The 19,518-nt window shown below is 38.4% G+C and overlaps 1 protein-coding gene and 1 pseudogene across 2 annotated transcripts in view; one reads left to right on the top strand and one right to left on the bottom strand.

Moving 5' to 3' along the window:
- Positions 1-19,518, bottom strand: part of USP6NL (USP6 N-terminal like) — a 167,246-nt gene that overhangs the window by 76,529 nt on the left and 71,199 nt on the right. The gene's annotated exons all lie outside the window — the stretch shown is intronic.
- Positions 11,008-11,102, top strand: LOC142452080 (U6 spliceosomal RNA; annotated as a pseudogene).

Here is a 19,518-nt window from a genome sequence, read left to right as displayed (position 1 = left end):
GAAAGGATGAGCCATCCAGGGTGCAGTATAGCACCGAGGAAACATACAACATTCCTCTAGTTCTTTAATGCTCCCTCTGCCCCCACTATCATGACCCCAGTTCTACCTTATAAATCAGGCTAGACCAGAGCAGGTACACTGGTACAGGTAAGAGCTCTCTACAGACAGAATCCAGGACAGATAAGCCCCTCAGGAACAGTAATAAGAGTAGCAATACCATGAGGGTAGGAGGAAGGTTATTGGGAGAAAGGGGGAACCGATCACAATGATTCAGGTATAACACCCCTCCTAACCTCCACCCCACAAGCATGATGAACAATAGAAACATGGGTGAAGGGAGATGGCGGACAGTGTAAGATATGAAATAATAATAATACTTTATAATTAAGAGGGTGGTAGGGTGGGGGAGGGAGGGGAAAAAAGAGGAGCTGATATCAAGGACTTAAGTAGAAAAACTTAAGTTTTGAAAATGATGATGGCAACGTATGTACAAGTGTGCTTGATACGATGGATGTATGGATTGTTATGAGCTGTAAGACCCCAATAAAATTATTTATTAATTTTTTAAAAGGGTTTATAGATTGCTGTATCTTTAAACTAACTCTGCTCCAATAAAACAAAAGCCTAATTTTAAAAACAAAGGCATGGGGAGAAAAGTCCACCTCATCAGTAACTAAGGAAATACAAGTTTTAAAATGCCACTTTGCATTTATCAAATTAGCCTAAAAATGCATGGATATTACTAAGTATGTTTTCTTTCACACATAACGCACAACCCCCTGCCCAAAAATAACCCACAAACCCTACTGCCATCAAGTCGATTAGGCTATAAATCTTTATACGAGCGGAGCTGGGGGTTTCAATCCTCAACCTTGCTAGTGTATAACATCTTTTGAAAATCAATTTGATAATACGTATCAAACATCTTAAAAACAAGCATAACTTTTACCCCAACTGCCCTTGGGGATTTATACCAGTGAGCCAAGCCAGTTTAAAGTTGTTTATAACAATAAAAATAGAGGGAAATTCTTTATTGTAAAAGTAATAAGGGGAAACATGTTCATTGTTTCTGCTTTTCCAACTTACATTATAAAATGTTGATATGTCATCCTTTGGAGGAAGTGAACAAACAAATATGCATAAATAAATAAAGACGAGGGTTCACACGAATGACAAAAAAGACAACTGATTTTCACAATGAGCTAATGCAAACAAAGTCTGAATGAGATTAATTACCTATATATTCACCCTCCTCTTTCAGAGTTATGAGCCTTTTACCAATTCCTTTTTCTTCTTCTTTTGCCCAGCTTTGAAACATTATACTCACACTTTTGCCGATGATTGAAAACAGCAAGTTAATAGAAATAAAATATAAACCAGAGAGTCTGAACATTTATTACACTCCCATTTCCATGATCAGACTGTTAGGTATAAATGTTTATGGTGATTGGGTGGTGTCAGCAGATGAATGCCTTCCTCTAATGGATTTTATGCCAGTCTTTATTTATGCTGCTGTGTCAACTTAAGAGATAACAAAGAAAAGTATAAAGGAGTAATGACAAGAACTGGAAACAGCTGAGAAGTGAAGATGCAACGTATTCCAATATTGGGGCCAGTTATAGGATGCAAAGATCTACTTGGCTTGTCTTAATCTGCAAAATTTCCAGGAAGACAAAAGCTAACAATGTAATAGAAGTGGTCCTGCTGAGTTAAAATTATATACTAATTTTTTGAAGGAAGTATGGTGTACTTTAATATGCTTACAACACCTGACTCTAGATCAAGTAAACAAGTTCTATAGCTCTAAATTCCTTTAGAAATTTCTAATCCTTGATTTTCCCAGTGCAGTAAAAATTTTGTAACATTAATATATGTGTTCTAAAAAGAGGGAAAATTTCAAGTCAAACTAAATGTATAAAACGCAGTCAAACCAACTTCTTTGGAGAAACTAAATGGGAAGTGTAAACTCTTTCACAATACTTAAATTAGAGACCTTATTTCATTATCTTCATTGTAAAGAAATTATCTATAGACTAAGAATTAGTAGCCTTTTGTACAAGTCACTACAGTTAACATATGTTCCATACTTTCTGATCTGTAGTTGAAAAGTTACTGAGAATTAAACCAGAAATAGTCCCTTCTGTTGCATTTTGGTGGTTTATTTAGAAAACTCCAGAGGAAGAAAAAAGTATTCCCCCAAACACTGACCACAAACAATACCAACAGCTATCATATATCTGCATTTCAATGTGCACTATGTTCCAGGCACCTACTAAACAGTGACAGTTATGTTTGTTGGTACTTAGACTGCATGTATCAAATAAAAATTTAATCAGGGCCATGATCCATCAAGTCACACTACATCTTCAATTTCTTACATTGCATGGTAAAATCACAACTAACAACTGTTCGAAAGACTTGTTTTGGAATATAGTACCATTTGTATTAGTAACTAAAAGGTAACAACATAGTTTTTATAATAAATGATATGAGAATACATAAAAGGGTTCCTGTTACTAAAAATAAAATCATGCAGACCAACTAGTTCATATCGTCTCAAACTTTCTACTTTGCCAATATCTTAATTTATTTGTCTTTGATTTTCCTCATACCATCATCCGGGACTTCAAAATACAAGATGTATTATTTTAAACTGTAAATATCGGAGAAGATTTGGACCAAAAGTCAAAACAGACAAGAAAAATATCTTTAGGCACAAATTTATGATACAAAAATAACAATTTTACAGAGCATTTTAAAATTTCTTCTAATTCAATTGAAACCCCCAGTAACTTGTAAAAATTAAGTATCCTCCTGAATTATATGTATTTTTTAAGACAAAGTGTCTCAGTATCATTAAGCTAACCTCAAACTATATGAACAATTCATAAAAACTAAATGCACAAACGAACTATAAGCTATTTAACAAACTAATTCATACAAGCTATTAAGTTTTAAATTCAATCAAATAAAACAAATCTGCTGGTTGATCGTTTCCCCAGTGTATATTTTGGCAGATGCATAAATAAGCAATTTCACTTTTAACAGTACTTTACCCTTGGTTCCATCATCAGTCTGGCCCTGGAAATTAACAACTGCTTCAGTCCTCATAGAGTTACTTTATCTAATCCAAGGTGTCATTGTTACTTCATAGGTTTAGAGCACACCAAGATTGTTACATGGTGCTCCACACATGCTACAACTAACTGAAACAAGAAAAGAGGAAGGCAGCTCTCCTTTCAACTATTTCTGAGACAAGAACAAGAAAGAAAACGTTTGAGATGTATGTCTTTTTCTAAGGGAGAAAAAGGACCTTGCTGTAGTTACACAGACTGCAGATATTCAAACAAAGATGCTATTTGTTGAGGCAAAAACATAGCTTTCAGGCTAGATCCCAAGTATGAACCACACCAGCCTACACCCAGCATTCCATCTAATAACAAACAGAGGCTTTAAACAAGCAGCTTCACAACATGCCTTAATCTTGTGTTTCCAAATACACCACGTTCTTAGTACTTTTAATACTTTAGAATTAAAGAGCAACAAAGGATTTTTTTACTTAAAAGTCTTTAAAGCTAAAGAATGCGCCTCTCCTCTAATATACTGTATAATTTAATATAAATTTTTATGATAAATTTTTATGTTAAAACTTCAGCCCTATTTCAGATCCCATAAGCAAGTATAATATAGTGACTTTGGAATTTTTAAATATATGCAAACAAGCAAAATAAAGGTTTCATAAAAGAATACATCTAACTACCACACGAGAGCACTCGGAAATTTTCTGTTCTGCAAGGGAGCTTCAAAAGATTCATGGGAAATCAAACTGCTATTTTTCCACCAGCTTCTTTACGCCCCCTTGTATTCTATTTGTCCTCTCCTTCTTACTTTATATTGACTTTCTTCCTTCCTTTTAATAGGTAGAGGAATGCCTGTGATCAGTATACTTAATAAACTACTTAATTGGCACTAATTAACTTAGTGTATCCTCTGCTTAAACCAGTTAACATTTGACAATAACCAAAAGCTTAGATAAAGGGAAACAAATCCAAGGAATGACAATGACAAGGAAAGAACACCAAGGAATGACAATCAGACTGGCATCGAACTTCTGTGATCAGTTGTTTTTTCAGTTCTGAGAAAAACAAAATCATAAGTTCAAACTTCTACACCAAGTCAAAGCATCAAGCAGGAGGAGAAAATAGAAATATTTTTAGCTAGTACAAGGTGTGGTGGACTGAACACGCTTGCTCTACTCACTCGGTCAAATCCTAAACTCCGGACTTTATAAATGTTACCTTCCGTGGCAAAACAGACTTGTCTGTGTAATTAAATTACAGATTTTGAGATGAAGAGTGTATGCTGGATTTTCCAGGTAAGCATACCATTATCACTAGAATCCTTAGAGGAGGCAGGCAAGAAAGTCAAAGAAGGAAAGAGAAGATATTAATAGGGTGGTGCGGTACAAGGAAGGGGCCATTAGCCAAGAAATGCAGGTGGCTCTCAAATATTGGGCAAGACAAGGAATCAAGATTCTCCCCTAGAATCTTCAGAATGAACTAATCCTGCCCGTGTCCTGCCTTTAGCCCAGTGGGACTGGTTTTGAACTTCTGGTCTCCACAACTGTACAAGGATGAATTTATGTTGGTTTAAAGCACCAAGTGTGTGTCATTTGTTACAAGAGAAAACTAATATACAAGGATTCTGAATTTACAGCCTATTACACATAAAGAAAACAACTAATGTAATTTATCCTATATAGCAAAGGAAAAGAACCCATGATACAATCGACTGACACAAAAAAAGCATTTGACAAAATCCAACGCACATTCCTAATGAAAACACTCACCAAAACAGAAATACAAGGGAAATTCCTCAACAAAATAATAGGCATGTATACACAATCATCAGACAACATTTTGTTCTCAAGTAAGAGAAACTGAAAGCATTCCCCTTGCACAAGGGAACCAGACAAGATTGCCCTAGTCAACACTGTGCGTGAAGACAGTACTCAGCAGAGCTATCGGGCAAGGAAAGGAAATTAAAGGCACTTAACATTGGCAAAGAAGAGGTAAACTCTACCAGATTATAGGACCTTAGACACAGAAAATCCCAAAGACTTGATAGGAAAATTGTGGGAACTAATTGACAGATTAGGCAAAGTGGCAGATTAGGCAAATGCACTGCCAGTGAGTCATCTCCAACTTGTAGTGAACCCGATAGAACAGGGTAAAGCTGCTCCTAGGGCTCCCCAAGATTATAACTCCTAAGGGAAGTAGAAAGCCTTGTCTTTCTCACGAGGAGCACCTGGTAGTTTGTTGATGTTGCAGTGAGCAGCCCAGTGAATACCCAGTACACCACGAGGTGTACTACTTATAGATTACCTGTCAGGGAAATAAAAAAGACAGGAAGAGATAATAAATCAGTTCTTCCTTCACAGGATCCCAGAGGATGTTTTTGGTTTAGGACACCTTGGGATGTTAGTTCAGAATAAGCTATTGAGTGGAGAAAACCGTATATGTAACTTTTAAGTGCCTATATTTATTTCCATTCCCCACAACATAACCAAAGTAAGTGCTATTTTAAGTTCTCTTGATATTAGTGTGCCTTCTTTACTTTTAATTGTCTATTTGGGGCAGTGTTTTGCTTTTTCTTCCTCTGAGCATTTCTTCTAGCTGTGGGTCTAGATCTGGCAAAATTTTGGCTTAAGTTTTAGCAGTGGCGCTGGTTAAGAGCTTACCATTTAGAACAACCTTTGTTCTTGATCATAAAGAAAGTGATTGCAAACCACTGATACTTAGGGCCACTTCTGGTTGAAAGACAAGATGGAATTATGGAACTGAAGTTATAGACACAAATAACTTATTCAAATCATTTCACTAAAAAAGAACATTTGCTATATGAAAATAGCGGACTGGAAATAAAAGATACCAGGCACTGACGCATGAAACAGCTTCAGAGCTGAATTACTCTGTGTGGTTTTCTAGGCTAAAAGTTGTCGATGGTGACGGCTTCTCTGTAGCAGAGGCTGTTCGGCTGTTCTAGTGACCCAATGGGAAAGTCTGTCAAAATCAAGATGGGTTCATAAACGTTTTGCCACTGCAAATCTAATACCATATCTCAAATCAACCAAACGGGAAGACATTTTGACCTCCACCTGTTAAGTCTCCAGTGTCTTCACAAAAAGAAGAGAAAGAACAAAAAAGCAGCAGCAGTGTGGCTCCCAACTCCCTAGAGCTCCAGAAATCAATTGGTTACTCCCACGTTTATGTGTCAGATGATTCACAAAGAAAGAGGCTCTGAAGTGATGTAACACATTTAAATACTACTACTACTACAGATGAGCACATAATTACCAGCTGTTGAAGATGAGTGTAATTTCACATTTGAGGTCAGGGCGGAATGACAAAACTGCCAACAGATACTTAGAAGACAAACATGTGAGTCATCTGACTTCCTAACTCTGCCTAAAGATGATGGCACACTCAAGATGATACCTTAGCTGCTTTTCCAACTATGATTGCGTATGTTAATGGATTACAGAAGGGCTGCTTGTAGCAATACCTTGCGTGTGTGGCTATTTTATAACCTGTTCAATGGAAGTTTACTGTGCTCCAGGCACCTTGCTGGGCACCTAACACTCATAATCTCACTTAGTAATCCTCAAAACAAACCAGGCTCATTTTATTAGGAGACTAAGGTCTGGGGAGATCAGATGGTTCAAGTAGAGAAGCAAGTAGCAGAGCAGGAGTAAAACCAGGCTATGTGTTTCTGTTAGTAAGAGACAGGGACAGGGGGTGGTCCCTCCCATGCTTGCACAAGCCCCCTGCAGGAGTTTGGGAAGAAATATCAGGTGAGCATTATCCACCCATAAAGATTTCAACTGGGCATGCTGCAATTCAGCCAGCACTGCCCGCTCCCAAGCCAGGCGAGCGTCACACCTGGGTGGCCCAACTAGGCCCAAGCTCATGATCCCAAGCAGGTGGGCTTAATTCAGCCAATAGGATTGTTCAATCCCTTCCACCACACCTCCCCAAGCCTGAAGTTTAAAATACCCTGGCCGCCCCCCAGGTGGTCTCTCTTCTTTCATCCTGCTCCCGAGCCCCTTGGCGGTGCTCTCAGGTCACCACCTGTGGGCCTCAGGTCACCACCTGTGGGCCTGCAGTCCCATGACATTGTCTGTATTGGGCTGTGGGTCCCACCGAGGCTTCCACGCAGTTTGGCACGCGTCCCTGAAATAGCGTGTATTCTAGAGACTGTAACACATGAACCTTCTATCCTACTTGGACTACAAACCAGGCTTCAGTGTGAATTCTTTCTCGTGCAAAGTCAAGGCCCAAGGTATCACCCACCCGAGAAACCTAACATAACCACCAAGATATTTTGTGAAAATGTAAATCCTAGTGCCATTGTGAGATTCTGATTCTTCGTGATCCTATTGGGAGCCTGCACTGCAGTATATTACTACAGCTGTTTTTAGAACAAATAACACTCTGGACCAAGAAATTCCCTTCCATTTTCAATATTCAGCTGGTTACAAGGCAGGCTAATTAATAGTTTACTTACCTTTACACTTGAAACATTTGAAAACTAGCCAGGATGTATTTATTAAATCGCGTTTACTCAACAGCTCCTGTGTTCAGGGACTTGCAGAAGGCAATCAACAAGCTCGGAGTCGGCCCCAGGCAGCCTGAGGAGCTCCAGATCAATTGAATTAGATCCTCCACATGCTATGGAAACACTGTGAAGGGGCAAGTGCCAAGTTCTCCAACGGTAGGATAAGATACAGGCGGGAAGGGATGGAATGTACCAGAATGCACAAATGGATACTTTTGAGAGGAAATAGAACTATTTTCTCCCTTATACTTTTCTATTATTTCTGAAATATCAGTATTACCATATATATGCATGTATAAGCCGAGTTATTGTGCACATTTTTAATGCAGTTTTTGTGGTAAAAGTAGGTGCCTTGGCTGATTATTTGGGTCAGCTTATACTCAAGTATATACGGTATTTTTTTTTAATAATGTTTAAATTGTAAGTCATCCTGACACCATATGGTTATGGGGGGAAAACACGTTTCAAGATTTCTAATGAAATAAAATAGCTAATAGTGTGCTCACTGGAAAAGAAACCACATTTCTCAATTTTCTTCTGTGGTTTCAGGTGAAAATTTATAAAACAATTTTCCAAGGAAGTCCTCTACAGTGGTAAAATAATTCTTCTATATCTCTAGGGAGATACTTAAAATTTCCCCTTGGGATAGCTGGTAGCGAATCATATAAGTCAATGAATATCAACCACCTTTCCCTCAGAAAAATGACATAGGTTAGGTTTCATAAAATGAATTCCAAAAGTTATTGAGCACCATTTAGTGCCAGTTTTCATACCTACCATGAGTATACATATGAATATAACAAAGTTCCTCAAAAAAGATAGAGCCTCCTGAAGGAGTTAGACACATTAGAAATTAGCTGTAAATAATGTGACAACTGCCTTTAACGGTTATACCTTATCGCAGCTGTCTCAAGTGTAACACTGGCAAGGAAAGACAGGACCTACCACAACTAGATAATTCACCACTAGAGAAGCTGGTGAAGAACACAGAACATACTAGGTCAGAAGAAGGCACAAATCAGCATTCGAAAAAGCACAACTTGTAACGTTCTTTAGAAGAATGCAAAGAATAGTGCATGCAAATAATGTTCTACATCCTACCTTGGTGAATGAATACTGTCTGGCAACATAAAAGTCTGTATGCTGCCGGGTCTCTACTCATCTGGAACAAAAGAACTTAAAGAAAACCAAAAGACTCTATGAAGAAACCAGCCCACAGAACTAACAGTCTTCATGAATCATGGCCTCATCTAGCTAGGAAGCCGAAGAACTACATCGTGCCTGGATGATCCTACCAACAACTCTGTTCAGGAACAGCATAGAAAGTCCTGGTTAGAATGGGAGAAAAATACAGAACAACAGCAACAAATAAGAGTAGACGGACAAATCTAGTAGAGGCAGAAAGAGCTCCAAAATCACTGCCCAGTGTCATCCTTCCAGTGTGGAACTGAAGTCACATGCACAGGCCACCTCTCAACCAAATCGACTGGTTTTAAAAGAAGCAAAGTCACCCACAAGGAATGTGCTTCTTAGAAAAACCTATTAACTACATGTGACCAAAAAGGCAAAGGGCAACAACTGCCCCCAAACAAAGCTGAAAGAGCAGGGGAGGCCAAGGAAATCAGATGACTGCAAACAGGGACTCCAGGATGGAAAGGAGGAGGAGAGTGCTGACCCATTTGGAAGACGGTAACCAATGCCATCCAACAGTCTGTGTATGAATTAACGAATGGAAAACAAATTTGCTGTGAAATTTTTTACAGAACATACAATAAAATGCTCAAAAAAGTAAGAATGCTAAAGCTTTTGGCTGGCTTACTTTGGACATGTTACCAGTAAAAACCAATGGTTAGAAAAAGACCTCATGCTTGGTAAAGTAGAGGGTGACCAAAACCCTGCAATACGATGGCTTGACATAGTCCAAACAATGGGCTCACTCGTCCCTAAAGGATGAAGATAACACAGGACAGGTTATGTTTCATCTGCTCTCCATTAGGTGGCCATGAATCAGAGCTGACAAGACAGCAACTATTACCAATACTATTACATTAGTCCAGTGTATGCAGGAAAGTAAGAAAAGGGCTGAGGTTTTTGTTTGTTTGTTTTTTTTTGGTGCTACTAAAATGTTATGATATCTGTAAGAGCTCTCAATAAAATGATTTTTTTAAAAGAAAAGGAAGGGTTTTAGGGATAACAAACTATTGTGGGGCCATAAAGAAAGTTAAGTAAACTTAGTAAAAACTAACAATTTGTGTTTAAATACTACCAATGTATTATTGCTGTTACCTGGGTATTCATCAGAACTGGATGAATAAGCTAATGACAATTATAACCTTTATTCTCTTTTTAATTAGACAAAGTCTGCTGACAAAGCAAATCTCATAAAGAATTCTAATCACCTCTAAATATATATTCCTTCCATATATGTGTCCATGATTAATCCACCATACACATAATTTTCCTAACAATAAACAGAACAAACACATCTGAGAAACATATCTGCAGAAGAATGTAAATTTCCAAAGAAACCTGCATCATACATTTGGGATTTGAAAAGAAACCAAAATCTTTAATGCAACTGATCTTTGAAAGGAGAAAGGGCTGCCACTGGACTGCAGGTGGTGACAGCTTGTATGGGAATCCTGGACATTCACATTAGGTTACTTTGCAATGAACTATACATCCCTGTCCACCCCAGCCCCTAACTTCAATGAGGTGACCAAGATCTTATATGCAAGGTTCAACTGGAGTCTAAATTAATTTTTCAAGCAAAAGTCAAATAATAAAATTATTTTAAGGACACACTAAATGGAGAAAACAGTCCCTTATAGAAAGCTGTACTTGATGAGCTATGAGCCAATTTTCACATGAAATAATAACATACTTCAAGGAGGTTGACTATAAAACATTTTACATGTAAGACCCATCATCCTTCAAATTGCAGGAAAATAACTTCGTATTCCAGCTAAATTACTTACTTGAAATTACAGAATGAGTTTAGGACAATAGAAAATTATTTTAGATGTAAATAAGTACAACTAATTTCACAATGTAGCAAGGATTGGAAACAACATAAATGTCCAACAATTCCACTATTAAAACCAATAAACAAAACTATAAGTACTGATGTGTATTCATCCGCAATAAATAGGGGGGGGGCAGCAAGAACAAGGTTCAGAGCACTGTAAGATAGCACACTGTTCAAGTTACAAACGCATGTCCATACACAAGAAGCTAACATTGTTTCTCCTGTGGGACCCTTACGCTGCAGGGGTGAAGGAGCAAGGATTCCTGGTGGTGCAGCGGGTAAATGCTTCTCTGCTATTTGAACCCGCCAGCTCTCCGTGAGAGAGAGACACCGAAGTCTGCTTCCATAAACACTGCAGCCCTGTGCTCACTTCGGCAGCACATACACTAAAATTGGAAGATGAGCGTGGCCCCTGTGCAAGGATGACACACAAATTTGAAGAGCGTCCCATATTATTTCTCAGATTTTAACAGTATAACCTGTTAACTTCCCTGGTAAACCTCTATAATGAGGTGGGGGGGAACAGCCCCAGAAACCTCACGGGGCAGCAGTTCTACTCTATTCTACTCTACAGGAATGAGTCAGAACCAACTCCACACAACAGGTGTGATCTGGCATGGCTGCAGGAATGGGGCACTTATTTCTATACCTGGAACTGTGTTACTCTGTATATATACCATCTTCTCAAATTAGAAATATAAAACTTGTTACAATTTTAAAGGCAAGTATACTTTGCAGGGATAAGTTACAGATTCACTCTAATATAGCTACTTAATACTCCACACTAACAGTGCCTTCCACACAGTAAACGTTCCCTTCTCTACCACACCCTGACTTTAGCCTCCAATGATCTGAAACATCAAGGGGTCAAATGTGAGCGCCCCCCCCCCCCCCGGCTTTCTTCGCTGCTCTGAGAAGGAAAGGAAGCATGGACATGTAAAGAGAGACCACTGCAGCAGTGTCACTTTTCTCCTGTGACCGAAAGACGCCCAATCAAAGCTGTGCTTCCAGCAAGCCGTGCAGGGCAGGCAGGGGACACGCAACAGTGCAGAAACGGGAAATTAGGCATCTACCTTCTACTTTCTTGATATATGATTGGAGGACCAAGCCAGAGGAACAGCAACAAGGTGTAAAAGGGTCAGCTTTTGCTGAGAACTGGAAAAATTAAACAAGAGATACTATAAATGCTAAAGTCATTGCATCTTATATCATTAACCAACCAAAACCAAACTCACTGCTATCAAAGTCAATTCTGACTCATGGCAACCCCACAGGGCAGGGTTAGAACTGCTCCTGTGGTTTTCCAATTACAGGAGTAGAAAGCCTCACCTTCCCCCCCCCCCCCCCAAGAAGCAGCTGGCAGTTTTGAACTAATGACTTTGCAAAGAGCCCAATACATAGCCACACACCACCGGGTAGGGTGATGGTGGGGAGGGAGGGAAGGGGGGACAGGGGAAGAGGTGGGAGGGGGAGAGAGAGATCAAGAAAGGCTGCTTTAAATAGTCCTTAACGAAGTAAAAACCAAATAAAATACAGGAGAAGCTCCCTTAACAGGTAACTCTACAAGTTTCCTGATAAATTCACTTATCAGATTCGATATTTAATGCTTACAAATCTGAGTTGTTTTTATATAATTGCCTTCTAGGGCTTCCCTTTATTTTGTTTTTCAAACTGTTTGGGTTTGTTTTTGTTTTTTTAAGTAAAGTTTTTCCTTTAAACTTCCATTTCCCACATGATGTTAATCCTTCCAACTGTTGGTTTGACTATCACAGAACTCCCAAGGTTGGAAATGAGTTAATACACACGAACACTCTAATGCACTTGATAATAACAGAAAAAAGTGCTCCTATTATTGCCAATGGCAAGTTACTTTTCATACTGATAATCTAACTGGCTCCTTTGATTTCCAATAAAGCTAACAATGGTTTGACCTTTTCACAAACTTTTGCATACAAGACTCTGCAAGTACAGAGACACATAAAGATGATTAATACCTAAGTTTCTTGCCCTCAAGATGCATACAGCCTTGTAAAAGAATGAAAAAATATTTACATCTTAAGAGACATGTTCAACAAAGCACCTTACCAGCAATGAGAGAGGCAAAAGTTAACAATCATTCTTAAAGTGCCTCACAGTCTACAGGGGACAATGTGTTACTTCACAGTGCAAATGGTTTGTAACATGACTAAAGTGCACATTTAGTTAACAGGACAGAACAGAATCCCTCTCCATGAGATCTGTCTTTGCTTATTTCAATATATTATAAATAAAGGACAAATTGAAAATTGTCTTTCTTTTTTCCAGGAGATGCCTTCGATTTGCAGCATATGTTCCTCTAGAATCTGAGTGCATCTAGAGATTAGAAGCTCATATTGCTTGGCAAGTCCACTGGAATGCCAACAGCGGTTGGTGTGAGAGATGAAAATAATAACAATGTACAATCGCTCGGTGAGGGGGGCGGACTACGAGAGTGGGGGTGAAGGAGGAGGGGAAATAAAGAGCTGGTACTGAGGGCTTAATAGAAAGTAAATGTCTAGAAGAGAATGTGGGCAACATATGTACAAACATGCCTGATTCACTGATGTATGAATTGTGATAAGAGTTGTACGAGCCCTCAACAAAATGATTATAAAAAAAAGAACTGGGAAGGAAATTTATATTTTACCTAAGTCAATCTTCTATAAATAATGAAGTCCTCCCTCTACAACACCTCTTAGAAAGTGGTCACTCAGCTTCTCCTTTACTGTTTACAAATGATAAAAAAGACTCACAGCTCACAAGTCATTTGGAAATGTTCTCATTATTATTAGAAATGTCTCCATTTGAGTTCCAAACAAAATTAGGCTTTTCCACATGACAGGCCTATAAATACAAACCTTTGACTTATTCACATTGCTCAACACATGACATTTTATTAAAGTTTCCCCCCGCCCCCCTCCATTGAAATTTGACACCCAAAATTCAACATGATGCCAAAACCAACAAATAAATACAAGGCCTGGTCAGTGAGGAGAAGAGCTACTACCTTATAGAAGTTGCACCCAAACCATCCCCCTCTCCCCACCTGGCTGCCCTCTTACTGCGGCTTAGCATTTTCTAATGAAAATCTCTCAATCCTCTCTAAAAAGCTATTGGAATTTCAAGGTAAAGCTTCACATCTTTATCATTTTAAAATGAATCCGTTTTTACCCCATTTTGGTCCATTATAATTAGCCTGTACAGAACGCTAGTGGAGCTGTGAGCTGTGTGTTGGGCTGCTAACAACAAGGTCAGCAGTTCAAGCACACTACCCACTTCATGAGAGAAAATGAGGCTAGCTGTTCCCATACAGGTTTTCAATCTTGTTAATTCTGTACAGATTCACTGGAAGGCAGAATTGTGTGCAGCACTACAACCTAGCCCAACCTAACTCATTGCCATTGAGTCCAATCCAGCTCGTGGTGATCTGAAAGGACAAAGCAGACCTGCCCCTGGAGGTTTCTGAGAATGATTTTTTAAAACAGTTTTAATGTGACATAATCCACATTTCACACAATTTAATAGTTCAATCGTATCAAGAAGAGCTGTACAAGCATTACCACAGTCAATTTTAGAACCATTTTCTTCTACTCATTGTTATTAGTTACCCATTTCCCCTACCTTCTCTGCCATACCCCCAAGAAACCATTCATCCTTTAAGGAAGCAGAAGGGGGGGGGGCGGTGAGGGGGAGTGGCAGGGAGGCCTGGTGGTTTCAGACCCAACTGTGCCACTTTGTTATGTGTAGCCCAACATGCCAAACCAGGAGGGCCATATGTTAGTTCCTAAATTCTCCTTGTTTTTCAATTGGTTGTTTCGGTTTGTTTTGCCTTGCCTCGGGCTCTTTGACATTCTATTCACTCAATCTGAAATTCCTTTCACTCTGCTTGGTTGGCTGTCTCCTACCCCACTTCCCATGGCAACCAGAAAGCCAGCTCTTCAGGGACAGTAGCTTCTTCTGTTGTTGTTTTTTTTTTATGGCCCCATTATATTTTACTTTATAAAATGTACCACAATTTATAAACATTTTATTTTCTGTTTCTCTATTGGATTCACACAGAATAGTCTATGTCTGCTTTACTTACCACTGCAAATCATTGCCTAGTACATATAACTTTTCAATAAACTCATGAAATAACTAAATGAATGAACAAGATCTATCTAATCTGATCTTTCTCCTAACCTAAGTGAAATATATGCCAATAGTAAAGATGAGAAACTGAAACTTAAAAGACGGTAAGCTATGTTGACAAAGAAGTACAGCCAGAATGCTCCTGAGAAGCAAGGATGGTGAGACTTTGTCTCATGTACTCTGAACATGTGATTAGGAGAGATCAGTCTCTGGAAAAGGGTTATCACCTGATGCTTGGAAAAGTAGAGGGCAGTTAAAAAGAGGAAGCCCCTCAAAAGGTTGGATGGACACAGTGGCTGCAACAATGGCCTCAAACAAAACAATTGTGAGGCTGGCGTAGGACCAGGCACTGTTTGGCTCTGTTATGCATAGGGTCACTATGGATGGGAACTGGCTCACACCTACAGCAACAAAGCTATGTTGACCCAGGTTACAGAGTTAGTAAGTGGGGGTGCCTTGAATGAAACCGGCTTGACTCCAAACCCTTTGCACTTAACTATGTATTAAAGTTTATATAGGATGCAAAACTCACTGAGTTCATAAAATATATTGTTTAAGTTTATCACCCTTAAGTTATAGGTCAGATCTGACATAGACTTTAAGAACTGTTCAAACTGTCCCTAAATTATTGTTTCATCAAATATTGCTTCGCGCCCCCCCCCAGAAGTTGGTTATTTTTCAAACCATGGCAGTAGTTGATCTGAATGTGTTATCTAGGCATTGTAAATTATGTACTAATATCGAGCAAAATAGATTATGCTTAGTTGTAGACATCATACTTTGAATTTTAAAATTTTATTTTACAAACCCCAGAAAAAATTCACTGTTTGTTTTGTGCTTGTAGGTAATTTATTTGAGCTCTGTAAATATTTATATGTAACTTCAGTATACTACAGTTTTTAATTTGATTAGAATTTAATGGATGTAATTCTTATGAAGTTAATTATTAGGAGAATATATATGAAAATACACAGAAGCATGAGGTTATGTGCGAGCCTGGTGCCTTGGAGCAGGAAGTGCAGTGTGCCTGGATTATGGAAATCAGCGACGACCTGGGGTTAGGGTAGTGTTTGTAGTCTACAACCGAAGACTTAGACCAGATGCCCAGGGGATGCATCCAGTAATTGTCGCATGGGAAGTTGCCATTCAGGGATTATATGGAGTAGCTTTGTGTTTCATCCTTTTGGGAATGAATGTAATCGCTCATGGAAGAACAGATTGAAGACAGGAAGAGAGGGAGACCAGGAGTGACAACCCTGCGGACATAACTGTTGGCAAAGTAGCCCCATCTTCTGAGATTGGAGTATGATGGCCCCAGGGTGATGGTGTTGTTCTTCACTTGCTGATGAAGCCTAAGTCAAGCTTCATCATATTTTTTCTATAATCAGGACAATATGATTTTTAAGACACCGGCTCAAAGAAGCACCAAATTCCTGAAGGTAAACATTCGAGGATAACTTCAATAGAGCAATGGCGGCAAGTCCCAAGAATAAAACGTGTGTGTGTGTGTGTTTACTCAAGTATGTCTTCTATTCCAGTATGATGGACAATCTAGTTTCCAGCTACTTTCTGAAGATTACAAATTATTATGTTTTAATATGTTGAAGTTGCAAAGAGTATTTGTACATGGCTAAAAGAGGGTTCATGAGGGAGGGGTAAGTGGGGAAGGAGGGGAAAAAACGGGGACCTGATGCCAGGAACTTGAGTAGAGAGCAAATGTTTTGGGAATGATGAGGGCAACGAATGTACAAATGTGCTTTACACAATTTATGTATGTATAGATTGTGCTAGGAATTGTGTAAGCCCCTAATAAATTTTTTTAAAGATCTTATAAGGTTACTAATATTATTCCTCTTTAAAGCGAACAAAATTGAGACTCAGAAAGGTCACTCAGCTAGTACCTGACTGAGCGAGGAGTCAAACATCAGTCTCTTACTTGATTATGCCTCCAGGCTTATTGTTACTCTTAGCTACTGCCAATGGGCCACCCAACTCGTGGTGGCAACCCATCCATAACAGCAAACAGGGCGCACAGCTTGGTTTTAACCACAGGTGCATTTCATAGTTTTCATTGGCTAATTTTCTGACAGATTATGAGGTCTTTCTTCCCAGGTCCTCAAACTCTGGAAGCTCCACTAACACCTGTCCAGGATCATACAACGCACGGGCTCCAATGAAGGATGGATAGGGCAGTGCATGAGGGGCGCAGGCCTGAGTCCAGTCTCGCAAATGGAAGGAAAGGCAAGGCTACTACTGCAGAACCACTAAGGCTCCTTCTTCACTGCATTACATACAGTTAACTATCAACTTTCCACAGAAATGAGAATTTTCTTACTGCTCAGGAATGGAGAAAATACATAAATAATTTAAAACTCGGGGGATATTTTCTTATGTAACTGATCTAAACATCCTCCAGTCAACTTGTCATCAAAGTAAGAATCCTCTTGCTATTAAGAAACAGAAAGAAAGTGCAAATATTAAAAGAGTCGGGGGCTTTTTCATTATCTGATCCTGCCCTATAGCATTAGGCCCTTTGTCTGACTACTGTCAAAGAGGAAGTGACACACAGGTGGGTTAGTTGTTCTTAAGATTCCTACTCCAATCACAGACTTTACACATGCTATCATGACAGGCCAGTCCCTGGAAAAGGATCTCATGCTTGGTAAAGTAGATGGTCAGTGAAAAGAGGAAAACTCAACAAGATGGACTGGACTGACAGAGTCAGTGGCTAGAACAATGGACAAAAACATAACAATGATCATAAGGACGAAGCAGGACTGGCTGGTGCTCTTATCTCTTGTCTGCTATGAGTCAGAACTGACTTGACAGCACCTAACAAGGACTTAACAAAAGGTTAATCACACTCTAAATACCCAACCAGTTCAAATAACTAGGGCACAGCAGAAGTCATAGGCAACTAAAGAAGATAGAGGCAAAATAAAATTATGTGCCCCCCCAAAAAAATATAAATTAAAACGTCATGCATTCTTTCCATAGGCAAACCGCTCAAAGATTCATTTAGAACAAGTTCATCCTGATTTTATTTTTAATTATTTTTAGAATTATTTTTAGATTCAATTAAAATGAGGTTTCCTAAACCAAAGAAGATCAAAAGCAGCATACTGGAAATAATATTTTTTGAAGCATCAGGCATACTAAGAAAATATAAGAAATGATAACTGCACCTGAAAGTGCCAGAAAGTTAAATATTTTATTAGGAAGAGTTGAGGGGGAAAAAAAATTTCATGTAAATCTATTTTAAGTAGATTCCAGCGGCCCTAACTATCTCATTAGATCCTGAGTTACTGAGGAAAAAAAATATTTTACAAATTCTAGTTAAGATGACATAAAATGGTAAAATAAAATGTTAAGACATTCCGCTCAAAATAGAAAAGTGTGTGCTTCAAGCAAACAAGACATTCACACTGGAGAGTAACTCTTGTCCTAGTTCAACAGTAAATATATGCTTACCTATCTATGTAATATAGAAATATATAAAGAAAAATAAAATCTCTTTCTCCCTACCTTTCCAAGTTCCACTGCAATGTTAATTATGCAATATTTTCCAGAGTTCTTCCTGTCCCCCAGCTATTTCAGAATAGCTGTACAAATACACATGCACAAATACACAAGAACACATAAATACATATGTATATATGGGAAGGCAGTCAATAGGACCATACTATTACCATTCTGTAATTTTTTTCTACTTAAATATATTTCATGGATTTTCAAGATCTGTTCCCAAAAATCATCTGTTTTCTTTTTAACACTAGCTATACTGTACTCTAATGTCTGGATGCACCATAACACACTAGCTTTTAGGCTACCAATATTTAGACAATCTAACGGTTTGACGTTGTATAACAAAGTTACAACAAATATCCTACTGGATTCTAGTTATTTTTCTGAATATTTGCCAAAAACAGAATTTCTATATAGAGTAACGGATTGAGAACTGATATGCTAGAGAATGTCAAATTGACCACTTTTTGGAATATCAGTTTAATCTCTTAGCAACAGAGTGTGTGTGTGTGTGTGTGTGTGTGTATGCACACCCATGTGTATGTGAATTGTCACTTCATTATTTTTGCCTTCTCAGATAAACACTGCTAGTTATTTAACCAATATTCCCACTTCTTTACTAATAGAAATACAATTTTTTCAGAAAGAATACTTCAAGTCAAGAAATGCACTCACTTGCAGCTATAGGAGAACACATGACAGTTCTGGTTGTTAGTTTTGTATAAGGGTTTGGCTTTCACACCGGGATGCTAACCAAAGGGTTGGAGGTTCAAGGCCCTAGAAGGTACCTTAGAAGAAAGTTCTGGTGATCTGATTCAGGAAAAAAATAATTTCTGCCTTTGAAAACTCTACTAAGGCAAATAATATTCAAAAGAGAGTTGGGATAGAAATATTAAGATCAGACACAATAAGTTTTAGTCAAAATCTGCCAGAAGAAATAAAGGTGGGTGTTATGTAGTGATAAAGGGTCAATTAATCAAGAAGATTTAATAATCATAAATATATATGCAACCAACACTGGAATGCCTAAAGAATAAAGCAAACATTAATATAATGGAAAGAAGAAATATATGCATTTATAATTGTAGTTGGAGACTTTAAAACATCTCTCTCAATATTGGAAAGTACAACTGGAAAGACAATTAACAAGAAAAGAGAGGACCTCAATGACACTATACACTATACTAGACTTAGCAGAC

Source organism: Tenrec ecaudatus, chromosome 6, assembly GCF_050624435.1.
Source record: "Tenrec ecaudatus isolate mTenEca1 chromosome 6, mTenEca1.hap1, whole genome shotgun sequence".
NCBI classification, from domain to species: Eukaryota; Metazoa; Chordata; class Mammalia; order Afrosoricida; family Tenrecidae; genus Tenrec; species Tenrec ecaudatus.
This window is presented reverse-complemented; position numbering and strand designations above follow the sequence as displayed.